The following is a 20,861-nucleotide window of genomic DNA, read 5'->3' as shown; positions in this document are numbered from 1 at the left end:
ATGAATTAAAAAATAAGGAGAAAAAGAAATAAAAAACAAAGGAAGAAAAACTTAAAATAAGCCAAAACCAGAAACAAAAGTAAAACATAAAAGAAATGAAATTAAAAGAAACCTGGGAAACGAACGAGCCAAACGCGAAACAAAATAAAAATAGCAGGCCTAGCTGGGCTTAACCGCTGGCCCTTCGCATTTAAGTATGTATAAATAGGACAACGCCTGGCCGCTAACACAGTAGCCGCTGTGTCGTGGTGGCTAGCGCGGCCAGCTTGTGCACCGGGCGTTGTAGGTTCGAATTCTGCTGGCGCGTCTTTTTCGTTTATTTAATTTCTTTGTCCAACGTAACGAAAAGTTTCAAAAAAGTCCGATTCGGTGTTGTAATATTGCGAACGAAAAAAATCTCTCACCGGAGCCTTTTTCCCGCAAAATAATTGGGCGTTTATGTGATTACGTGCAAAGTAAGGGGGTTTTCTGTAAAAGAAATGCCACATCGGCGCCTGACAGGTGCCCCCCGCCAGTCAGATACACCATCAATACGTGTTTATACGCGGTTTAGACCTTTTTGCAAAAGTCTGGAGCAATGCTGGTACTGACACGCAAAAATTAGCAATCATGGTACCAATCTGCATGTAATGCCCCAATTGTGATACTTCTGTGCAATTAACTCTAACGGATGATTCAAACGGTGTGACGAGCGCCGTCTTCACCAGGGCCACGTTGTCAGATCCCGCTAGAGATCGACATGGAATCGAGGTGGATCAAGAACAAGAAATTGGGGAAACGTATGAAATCACAAAGAACAGTGAGGAAACTGTGTATATGGTGTATGTAAGAATATACTGCTGTATTGATAATAACCAGATTGGCTGAATAGTTGATTGATCCATCTCGTCTGGGTACTCCCCCTTATATAGCCTGAGGGGTTACCTAGAGCTACTTGAAAACAAATATAATAGTAAGGGTCTAAATGAATAAACATTGACATCTAAATGAATAAACATTGACATCCAAGAGTATCCTTCTTTCCTATCAATAGTACTCCTTATCTAGTACCTGACACACGTGGTACCTGACAGTGGGACCTACTCGTCAGGTTTTCAATCAAATTGCTCTAGTTGACCGATCAGCATTTTTAGCAATTTGTCAGCACAATAGTGATGGATTTTTGAAAAAAAAGAAGACAAATGATGGTGGTTTTTTTATTTAGGGTCCACTATTGTGATGGGTTTTTCTTTTTTTTGCAATTTACTCGCGTTACAGACTTACAGTTGTCCTAAGCGTCTAGGCTCATTACATTGACCTGCTCAAAGTTTCCAGCTTTAAAAAAAAAAAATCCAGCTCCAGGAACAAGTCAGAATTCCCTGTCCGTATATAGGTTCAGAAGTGAATTAATGAGCACTATTATCTTGTTCACTCTTTGTACTATCTACTCCTATATATCAATCTACAGTATATATTTATATATTTTTTGCGAATGATATAGTATCAATCTAATATCACCACTAGGCCACCGTAAACTCAGATGCAAATCTGAACTATCAGTGCATGAATCAAAATTCAGATAAGTTCGAAAAACGGCGACCTCTAAACTGTAAGAGGCCACCTGCACTGCAGCACAAAGAATACAAGTACAATTCATTTGTGCTTACTGAGAATACAAGTACACTGTGATATCAAACAGAGGGAAACATTACACAATCAGACACTGTGTCTGGGGAAACAAGCGAGAGTACAATTGAGACGCCCATTGACAAGACAATGACCAGGGCCACAAAGCCACAAGACTAAACTGTTATGCTGGTATATTGCTGGAGTATTATTCAAATTAAATGCAGTATAGTTTGTTAAGTGAATTTGTTACTACTCCATGCAGTCTAGTCTTTTCTGTTTTCTAGTTTGTTAACTAAATTCAGTTAACTACTGGGTTAAAATTCAGTTAACCACTGTGTCAAAATTCAGTTAACTAATGTGTCAAATCAAATGGAACAACATGACATTGACCAAAACATTAGTGTACAGTAAAAACATTCAGTCTAAATTATCAGTAGTACACTTCTCAGTTTCAAAATGAAAATGACACGAGGAGTACACTTCTCAGTTTTACAAATTGCACGGAGTATGACAGCACAAGCAGTACTCCAATTTTCTCAGCACAAGCACAACCCAATGGCAAAGTGCCATCATTTCATCATACTGTACATCCCCAAATCCTTCCTGACAGTAAGGCAGAGAAAAGACAGCCAGCTAGCTGTCTTCCCCTAAAAAGCACGAACACGGGGAAGGAAAGACGGGGATACACATAGGCATTTTTCAAAAACAGCCATTCGGGGACACGGGGACACTGCAAAATGCAACAGCTGTCTTCCCCTAGTAGGTCACGGCTTATTATTTTGAAAACAAGCCTGAAAAGAGCACTAGTTAGGTTCAGCAATCTATCTGAAACGAACTACATTTTCATTTACAACAGGAACATTTAGATGAAGAGCATTTCTGAAAATTTTCATTCACAAAGACATTCATTTTTGCATTTACTCCAACAGGAAAACTACTGTCAAAACTCCTACTGCCGACTGCCTAAACAGAGTCATGAATGAGTACAGATAGGAGATACAAACATGTGCAGTTCTCCTAATTACTTTGGACCAAGTGAAATCCCTGTCAAACAAAGGAACATCTTAGATGTACCAAATCTCCGCTAGATGAGTTAGATGCAGTATGTTAGATGGAGCTAGATGCAGGTGACTGAATTAAACTGAATTTTTCAGTAAAGTCAATTTAACTGAATTTTCAGCACATATACAGATTCGGCATAACCAACACACACAGAATGCTTTCTACTTTTCTTTAAGCAATGCAGTCAAGAACTATATCTATCTACATTGTCAAAAATGGTCTCCCAGTATTCATCCATACTGCTACCCAGCCATTCCTCCAAGACAGCATATACATTTCACAATCTTGAAACCATTGTTTGCTGCTAAGAACATGAACAGCATCCCTAGAGAAGTTTATTCAAACAATATGTAACTGAATAATATCCCTAGCAAAGCCAAGATATTATGAATCACACAACAAGTTCAGCATTGTGCACTGACCTCCAACTCATTTCTAAGACTTTGAATAGAATGCAAAAATCAAACGATCCTATTACAGAAACGACAAGGAAGCTACTGATTACATTCAGAGTTTTCACTATTTAGACAAGGAAGCTAAGCTGAGCCCTCGAGAGGGTTGATGCTGAGCCAGCCAGTGCAGCTGAGCAGCCTCCTCTTGGCGGGGAGAGAGTCCAAGGCACCTTCAGTGGGCAGGAGCAACTTGTGGACCCGCTTTGACATGCCCTTCTCTGTAAGCCTGGTGGGGAAGTTGGAGACCAGCACCTTTACCCAAGTCTTGCCCGGACTGGAATCTGCGGGTGCTGGAGGAGCCATCGGCGCCGGTACTGCTGCTGGAGCTGGGGGAGAGCGTGCTGCTGCTGCTGGAGCCAGAGGAGAGCGTACTGCTGCTGCTGCAGGAGCCACCGGGGCGGGTACACGAGCCACCGGAGCGGGTGCAGTAGCGTCTCGAGCAGGGATACCAGCCTGTGGAGCAGGTGCAGTAGCCTCTGGAGCGGGGACAGGAGCCTCCAGTGCAGGAGCCACCGCCGCTGGTGCCGGGGCTGGAGGGGCGGGCGCGGCCAGCGCTGGGGCTGGAGCTGGAGCTGGTGCTGGTGCTGGTGCCGGGGCAGGGGGCACCGCCACCGCCGCTGGGGCCGAGGGAGGGGGCACCAGCGCGGCCGAAGGAGCCGCGGGAGGAGGAGGAGCGTTCAGCGCGGCCGCAGACGGCGTCCTTGGTGACCGGTACAGCTTGGCGCAGCAGAGGTTGGCGCCGGGGAGGCGGACCTCAACGAGGATCCACCCGAGCCGCTCGGTCCTCCTCTTCTTGTCCGGGCCTCTCGTCCGCTTCCCATAAGAGAAGGTGCTCGCGTGGCCGATCACGACCCAGCCGCCGTCGGAGCCGGCCTTCTCGACGGGCCTGGTGCGCTCTTCGATCCAGGTGGCGCCGCCCGCTGTGCGGCTGCAGCGGGAGGATGAACCCTCCTTGCGTGCGGGGGTGTAAAGAAGGTACCAGGCGGCGGCTCCGTCCGCCGCGGTGATCTTCTTGCGACCGGCGGTGAGGAGGACGGGGCTGGCAGCGTAGGCGTTCACCTCGTGGACCCACGCCGGGAGCTCGCCAGTGTCGGCGTGGCGGCGGAGCACCGCGACCAGAGCGTGCTCCCCCGGCAAGGAGTCGAGGGCCTCCTCCTCCTCCATGGCGGCGGCCGGAATTGGGTGGGGATCGCCGGATTGGGTGGGGATTGGGCTCGGGCGAGGGGATGGATTGGGGACGGGTACGGCACCGAAACGGTAACCGCCGTCCCGCTCCCTGCCCCATTTAACGGAGGGCGGCTATGTCGGTTCGCGGCCAGCTGTGGCTGACGTGCGGGCCCTGCCTGGAGCTGGCCCGCACGTCAGCGTCTCGCAACGGCCGTCTTTTTTCCGTCCCAGTGTCCGTTGGCCCATCGGACCCGCGCTGCGTGCCCGCATGCTGGCCCGCTGTCAGCGGCTCTTCCATCGTCAACTCTCAGCTGCTTGCATTGCAAATTCCCCTGCTACTTTGCATATAGGCCCCCCTCTCTATCTCTAATTCTGCTACTAGTTTCCTTCAAACTACCATTTTTTTTTGTAATACAAGTTGATCAAAAGCGAGTCGGTTTAGGAAACCCAGGCCTAAGTCGGTTTGTAACTTAGGCCTTTATATATCTCTTGTACCCCAATCATCAATATACAAGTTTTATTATAATTTTACATGGTATCAGATTAGTCGTTCCTAGGGCATGGCTACGCCTCCCACGCCGCCGCCGCCCGGTTTCTTCGAACGCCGGGCTGCCCTCGCCGCCGCCAAAGCAAAAGCCGCCTCCGCCACCACCCGGTTTCTTCGAACGCCGGGCTGCCCTCGCCGCCGCCAAAGCAAAAGCCGCCTCCGCCACGACCGATGCCTCTTCTTCCTCCACCCTCGCCATAGCTCCAACCCTACCCACCACCATCAACTATGCTGACACCATCTCAGATGTCAGCCCGTTCATCCCCATTACTTTAGATCTTCCAAAGCACAACTATTATCATTGGCGTCATCTCTTTCAAGTTCACCTCGGCCGCTGCAACCTCCTGGATCACGTCGCCCCCGGCTCCGTTGCCCGGCCCTTCGATCCTCGATGGGTCAAGGACGACCTCGCCATCATCCAGTGGATTTATCAGCGTGTCTCCACGGAGATCTTCAACCTCGTCTTCCGCGACGCCACCAACGCCACCTCCCTTTGGGTGGCTCTACGTCAACTCTTCCAGGACAACGTCGACGCCCGCGTCAACACCCTCCACACCGAGCTCCGCAACACCGTCCAAGGCGATTCTCAGGTCGGCGTCTACTGCCAGCGTCTCAAGTCCATCGTGGACGAACTCCGCGAGCTTGGGGACCCCATCGACGACCGGCAACTCATCAACGTTCTCCTCGTCGGCCTCGGCGAACGCTTTGAAAAACATGCGTCGTTTATCCCCATGATGCGGCCGGCCCCCTCCTTCGCCGAGGTGCGCTCCATGCTTCAATGGGCCGATCGCGCCATCACCAACAAGGAGTCGCGTCCTCAAGTCTTCGTCGCCACTCCACGGCCCCCGTCTCCTGCACCTGTCGCGCCGCCGATGATTCCAATCCAGCCGCCTCCCGGCTGGCGCCCAAGTCCGAACTACAGAGGCAAAAATCCAATCTACAGGCCGCCATCGCCGTCGTCGCCGCCGTCGCGACCCCCTACTGCACCAGCGCCTCCTCCCAACGCCGCACCGCCACCAGCGCCCCCAGCATGGCGTCCTCCACATGACCCTTGGACAGGACTCGTCGAGGCCTGGCCGATGCCCTGGACTGCCCCCTCTCCGATCGGCGCCCCTCCTGCGTACTCCGGCTCCTGGATGCCGGGCATGCGCCCACACACGAGATCTCCTGGCCTACTGGGCTCCCGTCCTCCAACGCAGGCGTACCATGCTGCTCCAACGCCCTGCTGCAGCGCCCCAGAGCCATACTTCATCGACAACAACGGCCTCTACCATCCGCAGCCCCTGCTGCAATCCTCCTCGATTACGCCGCACCAGCTGCATGGACCGCCGCCGCCATCGCCTGCACCACCCCTACTGGCTTCACCAACTCCTCATTGGGACCAGGCTGCCTTTTTGGAAGTCATGAACCACTTCGCTGCTCAAGGAACCTCAGGTATGGACTGGATCTTTGATTCTGGAGCCTCTCTAGCCACATGTCTAATTCGAGTACTATGCTGTCAAATTGCACCTCCTCTCCTTTTTCTTCTATCACTCTCGGCAATGGCTCCACCATCCCCATCTATAGCACCGGTCACATTGAGTTACCCTCCACTCTAAAACCTCTTTTACTTCGAGATGTCCTTGTTGCTCCTGCTCTCATCAAAAATTTAATATCTATGCGAAAATTTACTTATGATAATCTTGTCTCAATAGAATTTGATCCCTTTGGTTTATCTGTGAAGGATCTTCAAACCAAGGAGGAGATCGCTCGCTTTAATAGTTCCGGAGACCTCTATTCTATCAATGGAGCTCCTGCCGCAAGTCCACCTTCATCCATGATGGCCTCCGTCCACCTTTGGCACCAGCGACTCGGCCACCCCAATGCATCCACCACATCATCTCTACTTAGTGAATTTGCTCTTCCATGTAATAAAGATCATCATGATCCTTCGATGTGTCAGTCGTGTCAGCAATGCAAACATGTGCGTCTTCCCTTTAGTTCCTCTAGTTCTTCTAGTACTTTTCCTTTCGAGCTATTGCATTGTGATATATGGACGTCTCCTCATACTAGTATTTCGGGTTTTTAATACTATCTTGTTATATTAGATGATTTTTCTCATTTGTTTGGACTTTCCCTCTACACAACAAATCCGACGTTCATACTATTTTTCTTAACTTTAAACAATATGTTTCTACCCACTTTCTTCTACCAATTCGGTTTCTTCAATGTGATAATGGCCGCGAATTTGACAATTTTAAAAATAGAAACTTCTTTCTTCAACATGGCATTCTTCTTCGTTTCTCCTGTCCCTACACATCTCCTTAAAATGGCAAGGCCGAGCGCTCTCTCCGCACACTCAATGATATTATTCCTACTCTCCTTAAAAACTCATCGATGCCACCCAAGTTTTGGGCCGTGGCCCTCCGCACAGCTACCTATCTTCTTAACATCCGACCCTCTTCTGTCAATCCAAAAACAACTCCTTTTTACTTTCTTTTTCTTAGTCATCCGAACTACACCGAGCTCCGTGTGTTTGGCTGTCTATGTTTTCCAAACATCTACATCACAAGGTGCGGCCGAGGTCGGTCATATCCTGCAGATTTACGAGGCTGCTTCCGGGATAAGTCGTCTATCTATCATATCCAGCAACAACACGAGACCTGCCGTCAAGCATGTGGTGATGCAGGCGCTAGGGTCGCAGCAACGAACGACCAATGGTCAATACCTTCACTAACACTATGCTTTGAGTACACCAGAGACCGCTTGTGGAAAACAATCCTGGGTTCGCTGGAACTGGAACCCTTCTTGTCAATCAAAGGAAAGGAGATCATGGTTAAGCCGATCGCCCAAGCAATCCCTGCTTGCGCTATGAGCTCTTTTGATCTAACCAAAGGCTTGTGTGAGGAGCCGAGCAATCTGACTTGCAGACATCGCTGCTCACAGCAGAAGGACCAAGAGAAGATGCACTCGGTGGGCATGGAGCAAAATGAAATTACCCCGGAGCAAAAAGGAGGGCGGGCCGGGAGTCGGGGACTTGCACTCATTCAATCTTGCTATGCTCGCACGGCGAGCATGGCATCTAATTCAAGCACCCGACTCCCTCCCTCTGTGCCTGGCTTTTGAAAGCGAAATACTTCCCTGAGAGTGACATTCTCTCTGCTAGAAACACTCTTACGGCGGGTGCTCTTCTCCGAGACGATCAAGCATACCAATGCTTTGATATAATTGCTACAGAAAAAGGTGTTTTCTTTACTGATTTCAATCTTGTACGCAACAAATACTATCGATGGGCAGGATGCGGGGGGCGATTGGCGGCACGACCGCCGGGATCCCCGCGGGGCCGTCGCCCATCTCCTCCGGTGATTGCCGGAACGTGGGGGGCCGGTTCTGGGCCCTAGCCGAAGCTGATGACGGCGAGGGTGACGAGGATGCGGATGTGGCGGCGCCGCCGTCTCCTCCATCGGCGACTCCCTTGGACTTCCTTTGCGATTTTTTGAGCGCCGGGTACGACGAAGACGAGGTGGCTTCAACCGTTGACAAGATCCTTCCCGTCGATGATCCGGCGAGAGTCGGGCTTCATGCGGGGGAGACAACGGAGATGTTGCGCCGGGTTGTTCACCGGCGAACGGCGGCGGCGGCGGTCCGGCCCTGGAAGGGTCCATTGCCTAAGGTATGTCTTCCAAATTTGACTCATTTTGATATGATTCGGCCGGATTCATGGACTTTCGTGAAGAGACGAAAGAATGCCTGCCGGAAAAGCTCTCGATCGGCGCCGGAGGTGACCGCGGCAGCGTCGCCGGCGGTCACGGCGATCCAGATCCGAGACGCTCGCCAGGAGAGTTTGAATTTGCTCCTGGGCCGAGCCGAGCCGCAAGCTGTTGGGCCGGTTGGTATTATTGGGCCGAGGTCCGGTGGGTATGAGGCCCAGCCGGAATCGGTTCCAATCGATACTGAGGGGAGGGGCGCATGCACGTACTGATCGTCGTCGCCTACTCCGTCGCCGTGCCCTAGGGTTTTGTTGCGTCGAGCGCCGCGTCTGCGTACTGCGGGGCCTGGCCGGGCTCACCGCATTCCTCCTCTCGGCACGATGGCTGGTACTGGTGGTGCGCCTCCTCCCGGAAAGCAGCCGCCTCCGCCTAGCGGGGCAACTCGTGCTAATGGGGCGCCGCCGCCGGGCCAGGGCAATGGCCGGGGCGCGCTGCCGGCGTCGGCGTCGGGTGCAGGGCGTGGCGGCGTGGCGCTCCCCAAGGCCGCAGCGGGACGCGGGTCGGGTGGCCCTGGTGTGACGCACTTTGCTGGCGGGGCGCCCGCTGGGAGGCCTCCGGCACCGGTCTTGCTGTCGGGTGGGCGAGGCGGGCCGGGCGGGGCGGTGCTGAGGTGGCCGCTGCGGGCCGGGGGGCTGCGCCACCAAGGCCACCTGTGTCTTCGGGTCCGCAGCCTAGACCGGCCCCTCCACCCCACGTCGTTGCTCGCCCGTCTCCGTCGTCGCAGTCCAACGTTGGTGGTACTGTGGCTGCGCCCCGGGGTCAATGGGGCGATGACGGTTACGATGCCTATGGGGCTGGCCAGCACCGTGGTTCTTCGTCCACGGGTGGAGGTCGTGGTTATGCTTGGCAAAGCGACGGTTCGGCTGAGAGGCCGTTCTTGGGTCCTTCCGGTGGCTTCGTTGAGGGGCCTTCTGGTCCGGGTAATCGGCAGCGGGTAGGTTTCCGTGGCCATCGTGGTGGTCGGGGCGGTCGAGGGGGCCGGTACCGTCCACGACAACCGCCCCCACCTGTTGTTGTCGAGCAGATGACAGATAACGGGGCTACCGAGGAGCCAGTGTTGACCGGTCACGCTATGGAGGTGGTGACGGCTCTTGCTACTGTTCAGGTTCCTGAGAACGAGGTTATGGCTGATGTGTCTGTGGAGATGACGGATAGGGCTGAATCTGATAGGGCGTCCAAATGGGCGCGCAAGAAGGAAAAGATGCTTTGTTATCGATGTGGCGACAAGGGCCACTTCATTGCGGAGTGTGTGGCTCTGTTATGTGATACCTGCGGTAAGCCGACACACGACTCTGGGGACTGTCCGATTCTGCGAGATCAGGCACCGTCGCTTATGATGTATGGAGTATACTGTGCTGAGCTAACGTTTTTCGAGTCTCCAAATGAGCGAGAGGTTACTGATGAGACCCCGAGCATGACTACGGGGATTGTCAAGGTAACCAGAGGGGAGGTCTCTGAGACACAGATCGTGCAGAGGCTTCGGGAGCTGGCCCCTGGGGATTTCCAGTGGGACCTCGTCAGTCTCGCTGATAAGATGTTCAGAGTTGAGTTTCCTTCGGTGGAGGATCTGCAGAGGTTGCTGAGTTTTGGGATGTGTAAAGTGTCGGGAACTGATTGCATCCTTGAGTTTCAGGAGTGGAAGCAGGTGGAGCCTCAGGGTAAGCCGCTTACTCAGGCGTGGTTGCGATTTTCCGGGGCCCCCTCCAAGCCGTTGCAGGATGCTCGGGTTGTGGCCAGCTTGGGCATTTTGGTGGGGAAGCCTGAGCGAGTGGATATGGCGTTCACCAGAGCTCACGGGATTGCTCGGGTTCTGGTTAGTATTCCGAACATTGAGTATGTGCCGGAAGTGGTTAAGTGGGCTTATCAAGGCAGGATTTATAATCTGGTTATTGAGTTTGAGGATGAGAGCCTTTTGGCTGCGGCGGCTCACGGGTTCGACGTGGATATGCACGAGGGTGACGGCAGCGCGGGAGCAAAGGAGCCGCCGGTCGAGGACTCTGGACGACAGATGTCCAAGGGACCGGGGTCCGAGACCGCGATGATCGGGGATGGAGCGGCTACACCCTCCTCGGTGCCTACGACGACTCTGAGTTTGGGTCCTTCGAACCCGCTTCTGCACCCCCGAGGCTGTGGAGTGATCGGGTTGAGTCCGAGGAGGCTTTTGAGCTCGCGTTGCCTGCTTTGGGGTTTGAGGACACTGTGTGTACTATTCCTGGGGTTCCTGGGGCTTCGTCGATCTCGGTCTGGGGAGAGGAGGAGGTGAGTTGGCAGGTGGCCACTCCCTCTCGTGCTCAGCACACTGTCCCTCCTCAGGACGTGGCGCCGGTGTTCGTGGCTGGTTTGTCGGGAGGGGTCCCGGGGCAGGCGGCCTCGGGTTGCTCTTCTCCTGCAGAGGTAGGGGATTTGGGGCAGGTGGCACCCGTGTCCTTCTCTACGTTGGGAGGGGGTCTGGGGCAGGTGGCCTCGGATACCTCCTCTCCCGTCGCGTCTACCTCTCTGCTGGTGGCGACTGTGCCATCGGGAGGGGGCTCGGGGCAGGTGGCCTCGGAGCCCTCTTCTCCTGAGGCGCCTATGGTGGTGGCCTCTCCGGTGCTGGGTGGGGAGTTAGGGCAGGCGGCCCATGCACTCCCTTCACCCCGTTCGCTGCCGGCTCCGTCCTGTGGGGCGCGCCAGTCGTCTCAGGCCATGGTGAGTGCCTTTCCACTTCCTGGCGAGTCTGCTGGGGAGTCCGTGCAGGCGGACCGGCCTAGCGGTTGGGGTGAGGCAGGAGGCCCTACCCCGACCAGGATCTCTCGGGAGGAGGTTATTGCGTTTGGAGGGATTCAGGATCCGATGTCTGAGGGGCGACGGGTGAGTGGCCGTCTCCAGACTCAGCCGGATGTGGACGACATTCAGCAGCGGTGCACCATGAGGGCGGCCAAGCTCCGTGACGTTGAGGTCACTACTGGTATGTCGGTTAATACTTCTAATTCCATTCTGCATTTTTCTAATGATGAGATTGTTGAAAATGCAAATCAATTAGGAGTTTCACTAGGTAGTAATGTTACTGAAATCTCTAATTCTGTTAATGATCTTCTGGATCTAGAGGCTGAGCGGGCCTTAGAGATGATTTGTAATTTAGCGGCGGTTAAGCCCATGAGTGATTCTGAGGTTGATGCGTTGGGGGTCAGGGTGCTCGACAATTTTTGTGCGGATCTTATTCCTCTCAAACCTGAGGCGGAAGAAGAGGATGATACTACTGAGATGGTTATGGCTGGACCTTCTGAGACTGGTTGTGAGGACCGGTTGCAGAGTCAAAATGTCTCTAAACGCAAGTGGAAACGGAAGGTGTACCCGGTGTCCGCAGTGCGTAGGAGTGCTAGGATTCGTACGGCTAAAAAATTCCATGATGAACTATGAAAGGAATCTTTTGGAATAGCAGAGGTCTAAAGGACTTGGCTAAAAGAAGGTTTCTTGCTGAGGCGTCTGTCGAGCATCGATTAGATTTTATCGCTCTATCTGAGACAGGTAGAGATAATTTTGCGCCACAATTTCTAAATACTTTGTCAGGAGGTATTGATTTTGATTGGCATTGCCTGCCACCAAGAGGGAGATCGGGTGGAATCTTACTCGGCGTTCGATGCGAAGCGCTCGAGGTTCGAAGTGTGGTAATGGGTGACTTTGCAGTCAAGTTTAGGGTGCGTTCGAAGGATGATGGGTTTAATTGGGCTTTGGTTGCGGTATATGGTGCCGCACAGCCCGAACTCAAGCCCGAGTTCTTGGCTGATCTCGTTAGGATTTGCGGTTCCGAGCAGCTTCCTATCCTGGTGGGGGGTGATTTCAATATCATTAGAAGGCGTGAGGATAAGAACAATGATAACTTTGACGGCAGATGGTCGTTCATGTTCAATACTATCATTGAAAGTCTTGACCTGAGAGAAATTGAGCTCTCGGGTAGAAAATTCACCTGGGCTAACGCGCTGCCAAATCCGACGTATAAGAAGTTGGATCGAGTGTTGGCTAGTGTCGATTGGGAACAGAAGTTTCCGCTAGTTACAGTTCAGGCTTTGTCCCGTGGAATTTCTGATCACACGCCGTTATTTGTGGACTCTGGTGAGGCCACCCACCTGGGAAACAAAAACTCGTTCTCCTTTGAGCTGGCTTGGTTTGAACGAGAAGGTTTCTTTGATCTCGTAGCCAGAGAGTGGGCTAAGGATTCAGGAGGGAAGACTACGCTTCAGCGCTGGCAGAATAAGATTAGGCATTTGAGAAGTTTCCTGCGTGGGTGGGCTAAGCATCTTAGCGGGATTTATAAGGTCGAAAAGGAAAGGCTCCTTTCCCTTATTCAGTCCCTAGATGTAAAAGCAGAAACCACGGTGCTGCCGGTCGCGGAGCTTCATGCCAAGCTTGACGCGGAGATGAGGCTGAAAGAACTTCTTCGAGAAGAGGAATTGAAGTGGGCGTTGCGGGCCAAGGTCCGGCGAGTAGTCCAGGGGGATGCGAACACTCAATTCTTTCACATGATCGCTAATGGTAAACATAGAAAGAAGAGGATCTTTCAGCTTGAGCAAGATGAAGGAACAATTTTAGGACAGGAAAACCTAAAACTGTACATTACAGAGTATTACAAGCAGCTGTTTGGTCCTCCAGAGGATAACTGTGTGTCTCTGGATGAGTCCAGGGTTGAGGATGTTCCTCAACTCACAGCGGTGGTGAATGATATTCTAGCGGCTCCTTTTTCTGAGAAAGAGGTGTTTGAGACCATTTCGCAAATGAAAAATAACAAGGCGCCGGGCCCCGATGGATTTCCTGCGGAGTTTTATAAAAAGTGTTGGCATATTATTAAAGGGGATCTGTTGCCTTTATTCAGTGATCTCTTCTCTGGGCAGCTTCAGCTTTTTCAGCTGAATTTTGGAACGATAGCCCTTCTAACTAAGAAAACAGAGGCTGTGAGAATTGAGCAATTCAGGCCCATCTGTCTTCTTAATGTAAGTTTCAAAATCTTTCTCAAGGTCGGGACTAATAGGCTCACACAGATCGCGCATGCTATGGTGCAGCCTACCCAAACTGCTTTCATGCCGGACAGGAACATCCTTGAAGGGGTTGTGGTCCTTCATGAAACGCTCCATGACCACACGAAAAAGCTGGATGGGGTTGTTTTCAAAGTGGATTTCGAGAAAGCGTACGACAAAGTCAAATGGCCCTTCCTTCAACAGGCCTTACGCATGAAGGGTTTTGATGAAGCTTGGCGACGCCAGGTAGAATCCTTCACGCAAAAAGGAAGTGTTGGAATTAAAGTGAATGACGATATAGGTCATTATTTCCAGACACACAAAGGCCTGAGGCAAGGTGATCCAATGTCCCCTATTTTGTTCAACATTGCGGTTGACATGTTGGCAATTCTCATAGGTAGGGCAAAGGAGGCCGGTCAGGTGGGTGGCTTGGTGCCTCACCTAGTTGATGGGGGTGTGTCCATTTTGCAGTACGCTAATGATACAATCATCTTATGGAGCATGACTTGGCAAAAGCGAGAAATATGAAGTTGGTGTTATGCTTATTTGAACAATTGACTGGATTAAAGATTAACTTTCATAAAAGCGTGTTGTTCTGCTTTGGTAGAGCCAAGGAGGAACAAAAGGCTTATAGGCAATTGTTTGGATGTGAATTAGGGGCTTTACCTTTTACTTACCTAGGTATACCCATTCACCATCGTAAGCTAACAAACAGAGAGTGAAAATGCATCGAGGATCGGTTTGAGAAGAAACTTAGTTGCTGGAAGGGCAAACTTATGTCTTATGGAGGCCGGTTGATTCTTATCAATTCGGTGCTCACGAGTATGCCGATGTTCCTACTATCTTTCTTTGAAGTTCCAGTTGGGGTTAGGAAAAGGCTGGACTTCTACCGATCAAGATTTTTTTGGCAGAGTGATGAACTAAAGAGAAAGTACCGACTCGCCAAATGGGATATCATCTGTAGACCAAAGGACCAAGGGGGTCTGGGTATTGAGAATCTTGAGGTCAAGAACAGATGCCTTCTTAGTAAGTGGCTGTATAGGTTATCAGTTGAGACTGATGCAACATGGGCGCAGATTCTCCGTAACAAGTATCTGCAGTCCAAAACTTTGTCACAGGTGACAGTGAGACCAACTGATTCGCCGTTTTGGAAGGGGCTTATGAGAGTTAAGGCAGCCTTCTTTAATAGAACAAAGTTTATTGTCGGTGATGGCAACAATACCCGTTTCTAGGAGGATACTTGGCTTGGTGACACGCCATTGGCGCTCCAGTACCCGTCCCTGTATCGTATTGTTCAACGACGTGATGCGCTAGTTGCAACGATTATGCAGTCCATTCCCCTTAATATCCAGTTTCGGAGGGTGCTTGTTGGTGATAGATGGGAAGCATGGCTTCATTTGGTGAGTAGACTGATGGAGGTTCAGCTAGCTCATCAGCCCGACCAGTTGTGTTGGAAACTTACTAGGTCTGGAGAATTTACGGTTAAGTCGATGTATATCGATGTCATTAACTCTAGTGTCATTCCTAGTTCCAAACATGTTTGGAAAGTAAAAGTTCCTTTGAAGATTAAAGTGTTTATGTGGTTTATACATAAACAAGTCATTTTAACAAAGGACAACTTGGTTAAGCGCAATCGAACAGGATCTACTAGGTGTAGTTTCTGTGATCGGGACGAGACCATTAAGCACCTCTTCTTTGAGTGCCCGTTGGCGATAGTTTTGTGGCGCACCGTGCAAATTGCCTTTAACATTACTCCTCCAAATTCGGTCGGTACGTTATTTGGAACGTGGCTTGATGGGATAGAGTCCGATACAGCTAGACACATTCGTGTAGGAGTATGTGCGTTGTTATGGGCAATTTGGAACTGCAGAAATGATTTGGCTTTTAACAGAACAACAACTATTCATTTTTTGCAGGTTTTATTCTGAGCTACGACGTTGATCCGTATGTGGTCCTTACTCACTGCGACGGAGGCCAGGGAGCGTTTGGCTACTGGATCTGTCCGGTGGGAGCAACGTTTACGAGTCGGAGAGTCGACGAGTCGTTCCAAGGTTGAGACTCATAGACTAGTCTAGACTAGTGCGAGACTAGTCGACATGGTACTGTAGCACCGAACTTACAGTACATAACTAATAATACCTAGTAGTAGTATGTAGTATTACACTATATAAGTATACAAGTACAGTATACAATTTAAACAAGCAAAGTGGAGTCACTGAGGCAGAGCAGCACCAGCAACTAGCAGCAAGCACAGCAGCACCAGCAGTCTATCTGCGAGCAGAGCAGCACCAACAGCAAGCAGAGCAGCACCAGCAGTCCAGCAGCGGAGCAGAGCAACAGCAGCGGCAAGCCAAGAAGAAAGAGGAGGAGAAAGGAGGGGCAAGGCAGAGCAGCACCAGCAGTCCAGCAGCGAGGCAGAGCAGCACTGAGGCTCACCTGCCTGAAGAGGAGAAGAGCACGAGGGGCCGGCGGCGCGAGGAGGGGCGCGAGACGAAGGAGCAGGAGGGGCGCGAGACGAAGGCGATGGTGGAGCTTCAGATCCGCGACGTGGGGCCGGCGACGGTGGAGCTTCAGATCCGCGGCGGCGGGCGTCCAGCGGCCGGCGGCGCGAGGAGGGCTCGACGGGCGCGTCCAGCAGCCGGCGGCGCGTCCAGGTGAGGAGGGGAAAGAAAGGATTAGGTCTCCCGCGGGATGAGGCATCGTATTTATACTCCCCCAGTTTTTTGAGTCGTTGGACTCGAACATGTCGACTAGTCTGGACTAGTCGTCGACTAGTCGATGACAGGCTCGACTCGTACAAGTAGTCTACACGAGAAACCGAGTCGACAGCCAGTTTGCGACTCATAGACTAGTCGAGCGACTAGTCTAGACTAGTCGTTCGACTCGTAATCGTTGGGTGGGAGATGGTAGCGCGGGATATCTTCAACCGGTTTGGATGGCGGTCATGTAATAGGATAGGTGATTAGTTTTCCTATCTTTGTTTTGCCAGCCGGTTGTGGCTCTATGGCCTTTTTATCTTTGGCGTTGAGGCTCTCTGTGAGCTAGCCTTTATTTTGTTTCCAGACTTTAAGACCTTGTTGAACCTATTTTATTTATAAATGTGGTCGTATGCATCGTTCTGATGCAGAGGCCGGGGAATCCCCCTTTTCGAAAAAAAAACAACATGTGGCCAACATGAGTTACACTTGGACAAGCATTCTAAGGGGGCTGGAGATAGTTAAGGAAGGATACATTTAGAGGGTGGGTTCAGGGGAGAACATCAAGATTTGGTCGGATCCGTGGCTGCCCACTGAACCTACATGACGTCCAGGAAAGCTCCAGGGACCATTTTATTAGGAGTAAAAAAAGGTTAATTATCAAGCAAACGTTGTTCAAAGTGTCGATGACACCCGCAAAAGGTATTCACAGCTTCCAGTGTGCATTCTAATGTATTCACAATCAGACTACAGATGTTGCTATGCTAAGGATACATGCCCATTGTTCATACCCGCGTTCTATGTGACAAGACAGAACCATTTGCTCCTCCAGTGCTTTAAAACTTAACAAATATGTTTTCAGAAGCAAACAAGCTAACAAGAATACATACAACAGCAAAACAATTGTAAACAAAATTCAAAAGATGACATGAATAACTGAATACCTTTTTAAATGTCTATACCAGACAATGGAATTGACAGGGTCGTCTTTAAAGATATATCAAGCGCATCCACAAGTGCTCTGTCACCATAAAGCTCAAACACACCAAACTGCACGTAGTTCCCACCTAGGGCTGCACGTACAAGTGAATACCAGCCATGAGAACAGTAAATTATCAGCAAAGAAATCACAATTCTGCAGTGTGATTTAAATATTTTTACATGGCTAAATATAAAAGCAGTAATAAGCAGCACTGTTATCTTATTACAACCTTAAGTCAAAACATAGCCCCACAAGAATTTTTTTGGAACCTGGCGAGATTGTACCCCAAAATCAAACGGCTTCCATAGAAATCAGCAAAAATGTACGATTCACAAAAATTGCCATTAAAAGTCACAACTAAGAAAATTTTGGCTCGAGTAGTTTGCATCATAATTCACGTAATTCATTGCATTAGAACCTAACACCATTGGGGATCAGGAACTGCTAGTAGCAAGTTTTACCAGAAAGCTCCACCCAGGTGTACATTTGCCACACGTGATGTCAAGTGCAAACAGTCATCAAAATAGACAACAAGATCCAAATCCAGTATGATAATTCAGTGGCGCAATATATTTTAATTATTATTAACATGCCTGAGAAATCACATCAAAATGGAGCTGACTGCATACGTATTATTTGTTCACACACTACAAATGTTAAAGCTGAGTTTTGCAACCAGGATACTATAATAGTAGCACAGGGTATTGTACACGACAGAAAAGTCAGCTCATGAAACCCAGAATAATATTGCATACCAAATACACATAAATAAGTGGCACAGGGCCCTCCTGAATAAGTATGTAACTTCTGCAATATTTTTGCTCGAAATATTAGTTACTTTCATTACTTAGGCTGGAGACATGAAGGATCCAAGTATGCTGAATCAGAATGCAAACACAGGAGGCTCTACTTGTCAAATCCTATCTCTACTCAGATCGATGAGCACAAGAGTACTGAGGAAGAAATTGAATTTGGTAGCTAGGGTTCGTCTCTAAAGCGAGAGACCCGGATTTGTATGGCTATATTGTATTTGGTCCTTACAGGATACCTCATGCTGTAAGCTCGCTCATTCACCAGACGCGGCAACGATGACAAGTCTATGCATAAAACTCAAATGACTGTCCAAATTGAGTAGCTGGTTCGTCATCAACAGTTAAAAGCAAGCTTTCATCCTTGGTCAGAGACCTTACCTGTCTAATTTTCCTGTCCTTCTCAATTATGCGGATCTCGGAAGAGGAGGCATGGCAGGCGGTCCTTAGTTCTCTGCTTCTAGCCTAGCAATTTACACTTGCAAGTGCTTCACAAGATGCTTGTCAGAACCAACCTGTATGGACAACGGAATGATAAGTTTCATTTAAAAAACCAAGCTTGTGACAAAGAACCTCAGAGTCACAGCTCTTACCATATTAACTTTTGCAGTATGTGTGACACTCTCTTTGTGGCAACATCTTTAGTTGACTGAAGCAGCGCTACAGTAGCATCACAAGAGCCATCAGAACATATAGTTGGATGTCTTTGTTGTGCTAACCAAAGAAGAGACAGATTTGGCAGTAACAAAAGACATCTTTCAGATCCTGCAATTAAACTGGCAAGAACAAACCTGTGGATGGGAAAGGTGCCTTCCAAGGCAGTTCCCTCTTCCATGATGTATCCACTGCTTCGTCAACAGCAGGAACATCGTATTCAGGCACACAGGTAGAAAAGCTAGTGGCGCTGATCATCTTGACCTGAAAGGCAAATAGGCAAGTTCAAAACCTGTGTAGCACAATCCATGTGCATAACAAGAGACAAAGAAAAGGGGTTCCTAAAGCTTTTTTGTAACACGTTTACTTCAGCTTCCCTGATGAGCAAGCTGGTTGACATTATAAGGGACACATCAACTTATGTTAAAAAAAAGACATATCAACTTATGTTAAAAAAAAAGACATGTCAACTGACTGGCATTCCATGTTAAAGCAGATTATATTCCTGTGTAATAACTCAAGCATAGACAATACAAATTTGAGTCCAACTAGAAATTAACTACGTGCTTTCAAGGTACTCAAATTGACTATGGGCTCACAATGTTCAACTTAAATTAGGGCACTCAACTAGAAATAGAAGAACTCGTTCAAGAACTAGAAAAGGCAAAAGAAACTTAGATTAGCTAGCACGAAGAGGATTGTTCAACTCAAACGTTATAATCTGGGTCTAAATATTTTGTCCTCTTAGTGGCACATAGTTTTACTGCAAGCATGGAAAATTAATGACCATTTAACTTCTGAAGTAGTATTGTTCCTTAGTGTATTGCCCAAAATGAACTCAGTATAGCAGCAAAGGCTAGACAACAAGACTGTAGGACAAAGAAATCAAAGACCTCAAAGATGAATCCCCACTGATTCTTCCTCTGACATTATCTAAACTTTCACCATACCCATTTAGCAGATTAGAGGAGGTGTAACCTGACAGTTCACCTGCCACTTAATTACATCCGCTACTACCAGAGATAAATGGAATGGAACTCGCCCAATGCAGTAAAAGCATATGCATGATTTTTTTATTTTTTTTGAGAGAGAAAGCATAGGTATGATTGAGGAACACTGTTACTCTGTTAGTATCATGCCTTCAGTATCAATTTGAAAACCAAGTTAACACCCAAAGCGTTGCTACTATCGACCCTGAATGGTAGTAATAAATTGCCTACACGAGACCCAAAATGAATCATGATCCCATATAAGTCCCCTGGGGTCTTATACAACAAATTGTGCAGTGTTGAGTGCGAAATCAGAAAGAGTACCCCAAAATAGAAGCTTGCCGGCGTCTAATGGTTGGACAACGCGGCGGCCATCTGTAGGAGGAGGAGGCGGCGTCGGTCTGCACGGGGGGCGCGGAGGAGGGCCTGCCGGCGGAGACGATTTGCGCAGGCCACGGCGACGAGGGCATAGGGCGGAGGCGGCCGGCTGGCGCTACCCAGGCATAGGAGCAGCAGGGGCGGGAGCAGGGTCGGGGACGAAGGCCATAGGAGCGCGGCCATGGGAGGGACGGTGGGAGGGGCTAAGGTGCAGCGCCCCGTATGCGGCGGGGAAGGGGAGTGGGCTGGGGCGGCGGCGGCGGCGGCGGGCGGGGAGGTGGTGAGTGGGACGGTGGGAGGAGGTGCGGTGCGGCGCCGTGAGGGGTGGGTGGGTGAGGTGCCGCGGCGAAGAGGAGTGGGTGAGGAGGAGCCTAGCTAGATCGGAGGAGGTGTGTCGGATGTCGGGCTCTCCCCTTTGCCCCGAGACAAGTGGCAAACCTTGATTGGACCGGCACCGGGCTCTCTAGAATTGGAATTTGAGTTAAACATGGAATCAAAACATCACTGTTACCCTAGTTTTGGGGGAAATTTTTATTCTCGAATACGCACCTATGTGCGTACTGCATTATATAGAAGAAAGCGGGTAAAGAGCCGCTCCATCAAAATGTTACAAATTACGGCTCTGTTCGTTAGTCCTCCAGCTCCGCAAAATCATGCGCTCCCGCTGCTCGGAGTGAATTCCCGCTCTTCGATTGATCGTAAAAGCCAGAAAAACCGTTCGCCTTGCTCGCTCCACTCCGCTTCGTGAGTTGGGCTGAAAGCCCAATAATTTGTTTT

At 50.0% G+C, this 20,861-nt stretch overlaps 1 long non-coding RNA gene across 2 annotated transcripts; it reads right to left on the bottom strand.

The window, feature by feature from the left end:
- Positions 1 to 2,005: 2,005 nt before the first annotated feature.
- LOC120968458 (uncharacterized) lies at positions 2,006 to 20,410 on the bottom strand. 2 transcript variants are annotated; one of them, XR_005762961.3, is made up of 6 exons: positions 20,031 to 20,410; positions 18,855 to 18,981; positions 18,657 to 18,723; positions 18,445 to 18,578; positions 17,217 to 17,345; positions 2,006 to 2,652 (listed from the first exon to the last, which is right to left on the bottom strand). It is a non-coding gene; the product is annotated as an uncharacterized lncRNA (long non-coding RNA). The 2 variants fall into 2 exon arrangements; XR_012189963.1 differs by having other exon boundaries at positions 2,006 to 2,399; positions 20,031 to 20,403.
- Between the last annotated feature and the right edge of the window lie 451 nt (positions 20,411 to 20,861).

The sequence above is a fragment of the Aegilops tauschii genome, chromosome 7 (genome assembly GCF_002575655.3).
Source record: "Aegilops tauschii subsp. strangulata cultivar AL8/78 chromosome 7, Aet v6.0, whole genome shotgun sequence".
NCBI lineage: Eukaryota > Viridiplantae > Streptophyta > Magnoliopsida > Poales > Poaceae > Aegilops > Aegilops tauschii.
This window is presented reverse-complemented; position numbering and strand designations above follow the sequence as displayed.